Source organism: Saccopteryx bilineata, chromosome 1 (genome assembly GCF_036850765.1).
Source record: "Saccopteryx bilineata isolate mSacBil1 chromosome 1, mSacBil1_pri_phased_curated, whole genome shotgun sequence".
NCBI lineage: Eukaryota > Metazoa > Chordata > Mammalia > Chiroptera > Emballonuridae > Saccopteryx > Saccopteryx bilineata.
The window spans coordinates 278,294,634-278,304,405 of record NC_089490.1 but is presented as its reverse complement, the minus strand read 5'-3'; positions in this window follow the sequence as shown (position 1 = coordinate 278,304,405).

Here is a 9,772-nt window from a genome sequence, read left to right as displayed (position 1 = left end):
AAAAAGCTCAAATAACCCTGCATCTAAAAGAACTATTGATAGAAAAAGAACAGCAAGTAAAGCCTAAATGTAGTAGAAGGAAGGAAATAATAAAGATCAGAGCAGAAATAAATGACATAGAGACTAAAGAAACAATACAGAGGATCAATGAAACTAGGAGCTGGTTTTTTGAAAAGGTAAACAAGATTGGTGAACCTTTAACTAGACTCACCAAGAAAAAGAGAGGACTCAAATAAATAAAATTAGAAATGAGAGGGGAGAAATAACAACTGACACAACAGAAATACAAAATATTGTAAGAAAATACTATGAAGAACTGTATGCCAAAAAACTAGACAACCTAGATGAAATGGACAAATTCCTTGAAACATACAATCTTCCAAAAATCAGTCTGGAAGAATCAGAAAAGCTAAACAGACCGATTATACCAAATGAGATCAAAACAGTTATCAAAAAACTCCCAACAAAGAAAAGTCCTGGGTCAGATGACTTCACAAGTGAATTCTATCAACTATTCAAAGAAGAACTAACTCCTATCCTTCTCAAGCTATTTCAAAAAATTCAAGAGGAAGGAGACTTCCAAGCTCCTTTTATGAGGCGAGCAAAATTCTGATTCCAAAACCAGGCAAAGACAACATAAAGAAAGAAAATTATAGGCCAATACCCCTGATGAATATAGATGCTAAAATCCTCAACAAAATATTAGCAAACCGGATCCAACAATATATGGAAAAAATCATACACCATGATCAAGTGGGATTTATTCTGGGGAGGCAAGGCTGGTACAATATTCGCAAATCTATCAATGTTACTCATCACATAAATGAAAGGAAGGAGAAAAAACACATGATAATTTCAATAGATGCAGAAAAAGCATTTGATAAAATCCAGCACCCATTCATGATCAAAACTCTCAACAAAGTGGGAATACAGGGACATACCTCAACATGATAAAAGCCATCTATGACAAACCCACAGCCAACATCATACTCAATGGGCAAAAATTAAAAGCAATCCCCTTAAGATCAGGAACAAGGCAGGGGTGCCCCCTTTCACCACTCTTATTCAACATAGTTCTGGAAGTCCTAGCCACAGCAATCAGACAAGAAGAAGAAATAAAAGGCATTCAAGCTGGAAAAGAAGAAGTAAAGCTATCATTATTTGCAGATGACATGATATTGTATATAGAAAATCCTAAAGTCTCAATCAAAAAACTACTGGTTGTGATAAATGAATTCAGCAAGGTGGCAGGATATAAAATTAATACTCAGAAATCAGAGGCATTTTTATACACCAACAATGAACAGTCAGAAAGAGAAATTAAGGAAACAATCCCCTTCACTATTACAACCAAAAAAATAAAGTACCTACGAGTACATTTAACCAAGGAGACTAAAGACTTGTACTCAGAAAATTATAAAACATTGATAAAAGAAATCAAGGAAGATACAAACAAGTGGAAGCATATACCATGCTCATGGTTAGGAAGAATAAACATCATTAAAATGTCTATATTACCCAAAGCAATCTATAAATTCAACTCAATACCAATTAAAATGCCAATGACATACTTCAAAGATATAGACCACATATTCCAAAAATCTATATGGAACCAAAAGAGAACACGAATAGCCTCAGCAACCTTAAAAAAGAAGAATAAAGTGGGAGGTATCACACTTCCTGATATCAAGCTATACTACAAGGCCATTGTACTCAAAACAGCCTGGTACTGGCATAAGAACAGGCACATAGATCAATGGAACAGAACGGAGAACCCAGAAATAAACCCACAGCTCTATGGACAACTGATATTTGACAAAGGAGGTAAGGAAATACAATGGAGTAAAGACAGCCTCTTTAAAAAATGGTGTTGGGAAAATTGGACAGCAACCTGCAAAAAAATGAAACTAGATCACCAACTAACACCATTCACAATAATAAACTCAAAATGGATAAAAGACTTAAATGTAAGGCATGAAACCATAAGCATCTTAGAAGAAAACATAGGCAGTAAGCTCTCCGACATCTCTCGCAGCGATATATTTGCTGGTTTATCTCCATGGGCAAGGGAAATAAAAGACAGGATAAACAAATGGGACTATATCAAAAAGCTTTTGCACAGCCAAAGACAATAAGAACAGAATAAAAAGACAAACTACCCAATGGGAGAACATATTTGACAGTATGTCTGATAAGGGGTTAATAACCAAAATTTATAAATCTCAACACCAGAAAGACAAACAATCCCATCAAAAAATGGGAAAAAGAGATGAATAGGCACTTCTCCAGAGAGGATATACAGATGGCCAATAGGCATATGAAAAAATGCTCAACATCATTAATCATTAGAGAAATGCAAATTAAAACCACAATGAGATATCACCTCTCACTGGTTAGAATGGCGCTCATCAACAAAACAACACAGAATAAGTGCTGGCGAGGATGTGGAGAAAAGGGAACCCTCCTACATTGCTGGTGGGAATGCAGACTGGTGCAGCCTCTGTGGAAAACAGTATGGAGATTCCTCAAAAAATTGAAAATTGAGCTGCCTTTTGACCCAGCCATCCCACTTTTAGGAATATACCCCAAGAACACCATAGAACTGCTCCAAAAGGAGAAATGCACCCCCATGTTTATAGCAGCATTGTTCACAATAGCGAAGATCTGGAAACAGCCCAAGTGTCCATCAGAGAACGAGTGGATTAAAAAGCTTTGGTACATATATACTATGGAATACTACTCAGCCATAAGAAATGATGACATCGGATCATTTACAATAACATGGATGGACTTTGATAACATTATACGGAGTGAAATAAGTAAATCAGAAAAAAACTAAGAACTATATGAACCCATGCATAGATGGGACATAAAAATGAGACTTAGAGACATGGACAAGAATGTGATGGTAACAGGGCGTGGGGTGGAGGGGTGGGGAGGGGGCGAGGAAGGAGAGGGAGGGAGTGGGGGGAGGGTAGGGGCACAAAGAAAACCAGATAGAAGGTGATGGAGGACGATTTGACTTTGAGTGAGGGGTATGCAGCATAATCAAAGGTCAAAATAATCTGAAGATGTTTTCTCGGAACATATGTACCCTGATTTATCAATGTCACTGCATTAAAATTAATAAAAATAAGATTTAAAAAAATCACTGACAAAATATATACCAAGAAGCTAAGAAAACTAAAGGATATAGTTCAAAGTAGCGTATGCAGAGAAAATGCATTTTACAATTTTGTTATGTATTTTGCCATTGGGAAAAATGTAATTGATGCCATAAAATAAGTGACCCTTTATTACCCACCTCATTCCATGCAGTACTTTGTTTTTATCACAGTCACTGTTGAGAATTGGGTGGATATGGACTTCTAATAATAGCTGAACCCTTTGGGCTGGTCCACACAATCTGAGAGGAGATAAAGAACAACAGCCCCTTTCCTGGGAGAGGGGTGTTTCCCGATGTGCGGCAAAGCCAGATGCATAGGGTGCATGGGCTTCAAGGGCAGCCTTCTAGGATAGCCTGTCTGGGGACCCAAAGGCCCACAGTAGACAAAGCGAACATGCCAGAGAGAGATAAGGAGGCCCAGGGAAGGGTTGTCAGTGTGCAGCGTAAGCCTGGTACAGTTGGTGAGGACCTGGGGCTCAGAGGCAGGAGCCCAAGTTGATTGGAGGACTTTCTCTTGTTAGTTTCAACTTAGGACAAGTTACTTTGCCACTTCATTCTTTGTTTCCTCGCATTTAAGGTGAACATCAGAACAATTCTGCCTCACTGTGTGGCTGTGAGGATTATCTGAGCGGAAATAACACTGATGATCTCAGGACCAGTTCTGATGTGCCATAAACCCTCAAAAGATGACTGCAATTGTTATTAGGCCAGAACGTTATCTGACAGAGGAATGATTGATGGAATTAATGGATGACTTAATGATAACCGGGCACTGATGAATTTTAGGATTAGAAGTGATGTTTCCTCAAGTCAGTATTGTGCCTGACAGACAGCGTGATTATCATATTTTGCGTGCATCTATTATTTCCTCCAACTTAACAAGCCATGTTTTCATGTGCTGGAATTAAACTGTTTAATTAATCCACCTAAATGATCTTTAGTTAGTAGCCCAAAGGTGGGATAAATTTACAGATAAAATTTAATTTCTGGACATATCTGTATTTATTTATATTCAAGTATTATTTTTCAATTTTACATAAAAAGTCCCAAAGTTGTAAGAGCAGTGGAAAATAAATAATGTGAGGCCGACTTAAAAATACCTAATTGCATATCTAATTCTAGCCCACACATTCTGCTACCCAGAGTGATGGGTGGATAGAGATTATAATAAGGCTTTTGATTTTTGAATTATTGTTTTTTTGTACTGGTATAAGAAATGGGCTTTTTCTTTTTTTTTTCTTTTTTTTTTTTTTTAATAAATTTTTATTAATGTTAATGGGATGACATTAATATTTCAGGGTACATATATTCAAAGAAAACATGTCTAGGTTATCTTGTCATTAAATTATGTTGCATACCCCTCACCCAGAGTCAGATTGTTCTCCGTCACCCTCTGTCTAATTTTCTCTGTGCCCCTCCCCCTCCCCCTAACTCTCTCCCTCCCTCCCTCCTGCATCCTCCCTCCCCCCACCCCTAGTAACCACCACTCTCTTGTCCATGTCTCTTAGTCTCGTTTTTATATTCCACCAATGTATGGAATCATGTAGTTCTTGTTTTTTTCTGATTTACTTATTTCACTCCGTATGATGTTATCAAGATCCCACCATTTTGCTGTAAATGATCTGATGTCATCATTTCTTATGGCTGAGTAGTATTCCATAGTGTATATGTGCCACATCTTCTTTATCCAGTTTTCTATTGAAGGGCTTTTTGGTTGTTTCCATGTCTTGGCCACTGTGAACAGTGCTGCAATGAACATAGGGCTACATGTGTCTTTACGTATCAATGATTCTGAGGTTTTGGGGTATATACCCAGTAGAGGGATTGCTGGGTTATAAGGTAGTTCTATTTGCAGTTTTTTGAGGAACCACCATACTTTCCTCCATAATGGTTGTACTACTTTACATTCCCACCAACAGTGTATGAGGGTTCCTTTTTCTCCGCAGCCTCTCCAACATTTGCTATTACCCGTCTTGTTGATAATAGCTAATCTAACAGGAGTGAGGTGGTATCTCATTGTAGTTTTGATTTGCATTTCTCTAATAACTAATGAAGCTGAGCATCTTTTCATATATCTGTTGGCCATTTGTGTTTCTTCCTGGGAGAAGTGTCTGTTCATGTAGAAATGGGCTTTTTCAAAGGGGAAAGTGATTATGAAAATGACAACCTGTGGCCATAGATATAATTTCTCTTTTTGTTGGTGTGAAATACTCTAGAGAATTCATTTCCCAATCCAGCTAATGGTAACCTTCTAGAAAATAAAAAAGTAAACAGCTTGGTGTGAATTACATTGCTATATCTATATGCCCATTGGTATATAATTGCTGAGCTCTGAATTACATGGAACCTTTTGGGAAAAATTGCAGAAAATATTTCCTTTCTTTTTATTAAGGCCACAATACTATAAAAACTGTTTATAAGCCTAGAAGCAAAAATGAGTATATATAAAGTTACTTTTGTTGATCTAGAGAAAAAGAACATATTATATTAGTCTATCTAACCATATATACAGCTTTATTATGTCACAAAATCTATACTTTTGAAGTCAGCAATGAGTCATGATTATTTGCAATCACTTTATTTCTAATGATTTTCTGCCCTACGCACATGTCCATGTTGAGCTTTACTCTTTGATCATTTGATTGCTAACAGTAGAATAATTAGGAAATTTAGGTTGAACAGCTCATTTCCCAGAACACATTCTGTTGAGAGCAGGGACCATGTCTTGTACATATTAAAATGCTCAATGCATTTTAGCACAGCCATTTTCCCACAGAAAACGCTTGACAGTTGTTGAACTGAACCACTGCTAGCAATGAACTGTTTTTCTTTGTTTGGGAACCATTTTGGGCAGAGGGAGAATTTCATGTGGCACCTTTTTTCTTAACACAAAGCGAGGAAGGTCATGGCGTAAATGTCCTCCTGTAGATACTGTAAGTCTTGATGAGCACGCTGCGCCAGCGGGCTCTGAGCAGCGAGGGAGGACATGGAGGAACTCCCTCTGGTTGCTCTGGTGAGCGAGGTTGAGCTCCTCAGGTCTGAGTGAGGCAGAGTGGACACTGTGGCGTGATACCAGAAATTTATTCTTCCTCCAGACCTTCCTGTGAGTAGTGATTGTGGCATTGGCTACAGGAAAACAGGATGCCGTTATGAACGCGGCCAGCCTCTGAAATGACAACTGTTCCTTGGCCAACCTTGGAAAGGACGTGGTCTCCCAGAGCTTCCGTCTGTCTGTAACCATCAAGAATTACCTGGGGAAGACACCCCACCCCTTCAGTTGGGATCTTTGCTTGGCTTCCTCATTCTAATTCCCTCCTTTTTAAGGTTTTCTCTGACAGTCATTTTGCTCTCATTCCCCTGATTCTCTCCTGGTTCTCGAATTTGGCTCTTGTCTCTTGCTCTCATGTAAGGGAGGGTGCAAAATGGATACTCTCATGAGATCTTACAAAGGCAGTCTTGTCCGGATCCTTTCCCGTGCAAACCCTGCATCATTCAGCGAAACTCTAGAAATGAGACAACAAACAAGCCAAAATCTAGAAATGCTACTAAAAAAATTTTTTTCTTAGATTCTTCTGGTACTTAGATTTTCAAACAAAAGTTAGTTTAATAAAATTAAAATGCTGCATTTTAAATTGGCTAAGCTCCTGTAACATTCTCTGTTGCGGCTTTCCATGGACATCGTGCCCAGCATGGCTGTCTCTCCCCGCAGTGCGTTCCGTCCTCTCATCCGTCCTGTCTTTATGGGGAATGTGCACTGAGCTTTCAAAATACGGTGACTGCATCTCCTCCTACAACTTCTGGGAGAGACTATCACTCCTCCTTTTGTGGGCTCACAGTAGTTCTGACTTTGTTTTATAATTCCATTTGTCTTATTTTGTGGTACTTATTTTGTTGTCTGCCATTATTTATTAGTCTATAAAGCTCTCAAAGACTAGGTCCATGGTTAACTGTTTTCATATCCCTAGTGTGTAGCAGAATGTATGTAGTAGTTGCTCAGTAAAATCTTATTGTTTGAACCTAGAAATTAAAAGGGTTGTGGATGGGAGGAAACACACCTATGAGAACTAAGACTAGAGAGACTGAGGGTGCAAACCTGCTCTTAGGAGGCAGAAAAAAGAGTGGAAAAGTGTAGGCTGAGTGGAGGTGCTGTGAGGCAAAACACTTGGCTTGGTCTTTCATTAGAATGCTGCCATGTCCTAGCCATTGAGGTGACTCTGAGATATTTGAGAGATAAGTAGGCTATTACAAATTTCTGTGAAAGGAAGATCAAGGCCACAGTTGTCAATTTGAGACTCTGTAAATAGGAGGTATCTGGAGCTGTGGGTGTGGGTGAGCATGCTCAGGCTGAGAGGACAGAGTGAGAAGAGGAGGGAGTCCCGGAACCTAAAGTCACATGCTTGCCAGTTTGTCAGAGGAAGGGTGTAAGAAGTAAACCGGTGACAGCTGTGTTGTAAAAGCAAGGGTGGCCATGCTTCCAGAGGATGATGGTCAACAACGTTAGTGCTGTTGGAAGAACAAATGAAAACCAAAGAAGTACTTGGTAATCTATAAATGAAGAGCAGGTCAAGTAAGATAACAAGTTCCTCAAACTTAAGCCATCTAAGGCTGAAATGATTATTGTTCTCAATACAATTGGTCTGAGTCAGGAGGCACTTAAGGCACAGTGTTTCACCTTGCTGGTGCCCTTGTGGTCACAGCCCCAGGCTGGCTCCTGGGTCACGGGCAGTTTGGTGTCCCTTTCTCCTTTTGCAGCAGGGCACTCTTAAGCCAAGACTGAGGTCACCTTCTGTCTCAGCCCTGTCACAGTCCACTTTTCTGGAATTCCTTAGTTTCTAGCTCAATGAGGAATACCTTTCTTCCTTATCATTACATTAATGGGTTTAGTTGTTTCAGTGTACAGAAACTGTACATTGAAACGATTTTTGGGTATTAACCCCTTATCAGATAAGACACAAGGTTTGCAACTGCTTTCTCCCATTCAGTAGGTTGCATTTCAGATCTTGGTTTCCATTTATCTAGGTAAATGCCCAGCTGTGGGATTGCTGGATCTTTCAGTGGTTCTAATTTTTTAAGGAACCTCCATACTGTTTTCCATAACAGCTGCCTCATTTTGTATTTGTGTGGATTCCTTATAAACCTTCTTATCCCTTGGAACAGGGAATTATGTAAAAAACAACAACAACAGGCAAAGCCTTCTGCAGTCTGACACACTGAAGGTGCTCCATCGCTTATTTCTCTTCCTCTTGGACTGCTTTTCTACAGCTAAGGTGGACAGAGCACACTGCCCACAAATTGATGGACCTAGTTCTCTGCCTTGTGTTAGGCCTAGACCCAACTTTGACTTCTGAAAGTAGCAAAGTTTGGTCTCAGACACAAACATTCTTTACTGTTTTATTTAGAAATGAATGCAGCAAACATATGATAGAAATGGAATAAAAAATTGGCTCATTTTTTAAACTTAATGTTACTTGTTTTTCACAAGTAAAATAGACTTGAAGGACTATTTGCTCCTGATGGATTTGCCAGTCCTTCCTGGTAATCAGATTGCATGGGCCTTCTTTCCTTTATCATCTGGTAGTCATTTTCAGAGCTCGTGAGACACCATGAGGGACCTGCCTCTGGCAGGCAGTTCTTCTTTTGATTTGCACTATTCGTCCATGTGCATTTTTATGCCATTTGAGGATTACACATCACATCGTCACTGAGCTCAATTCTTTCCATTATGCCTATGTGTGTGTTATCTCTCAGGTGAAGACCCCTCACACCAGCTGCCCTGGAATGTGGCTCAGTGAATGTTCTGTAGCCATGCTTTGGGCTGAGCTAGGCCAGGAAGGAGCCGAGATAAGCCCTGCTTCCCTGTGCAAACCCACTGCCTCTTCCTAAATTCAGGAGGGGAAGGATGAATCCCTGCCTGAGAGTGCAGGGCATGCGATGATAGACTCTGCTTCGTTCTGTAGCTGCATTTGCACCACACATTTCTGTGTCTGCTGTGCCTGGGCTGCCATCTTTTTCTTCAGTGCCAACTTGGATGAGAGTGGGTTGAACAAGGTTAGCCCCAGAAAAACATTGAGGAAAGTTCGTTTTCTTGGCCTCTACCAACCCATACAATTTCTTCCAACACGCTGATGGAAGCATACCATATCATTGGACAAATATTTACTTATCAACTACTAGGTGCCTGGCACTGTTTCAGACCATTGATTTATATCAATTATCCAAACAGACAAAATTATTGCCTCGAGCTTGTATTCTGACAGTGACACAGTCACAAATGCAGGCAAATGAAAAGTTGAAATGACCAGATGGAACAGTCAGCAAAGCAATGAGTGCATACACTGAGTAACATAAAGGAGTGGTGGGGACTATGGCCAACTGGAAAGTGAATTACACCTAGGGGGGACACAACTCTTCTGCCAGCATGAGGCAATGGTGGCCCTTTGCATTTCATTTCAAGAAAAGCTAGAAATTTGGATTTTTAATATGTAATATCTCTGATTTTTTAAATGTTGGTAACTAGCTCAGAAGTTTTAAAAATATTATTCCATTCCAAATATAAAACCAGACAAACAGAAAAAATAAAAATAAATTTGCCAGATTCTTTCCACC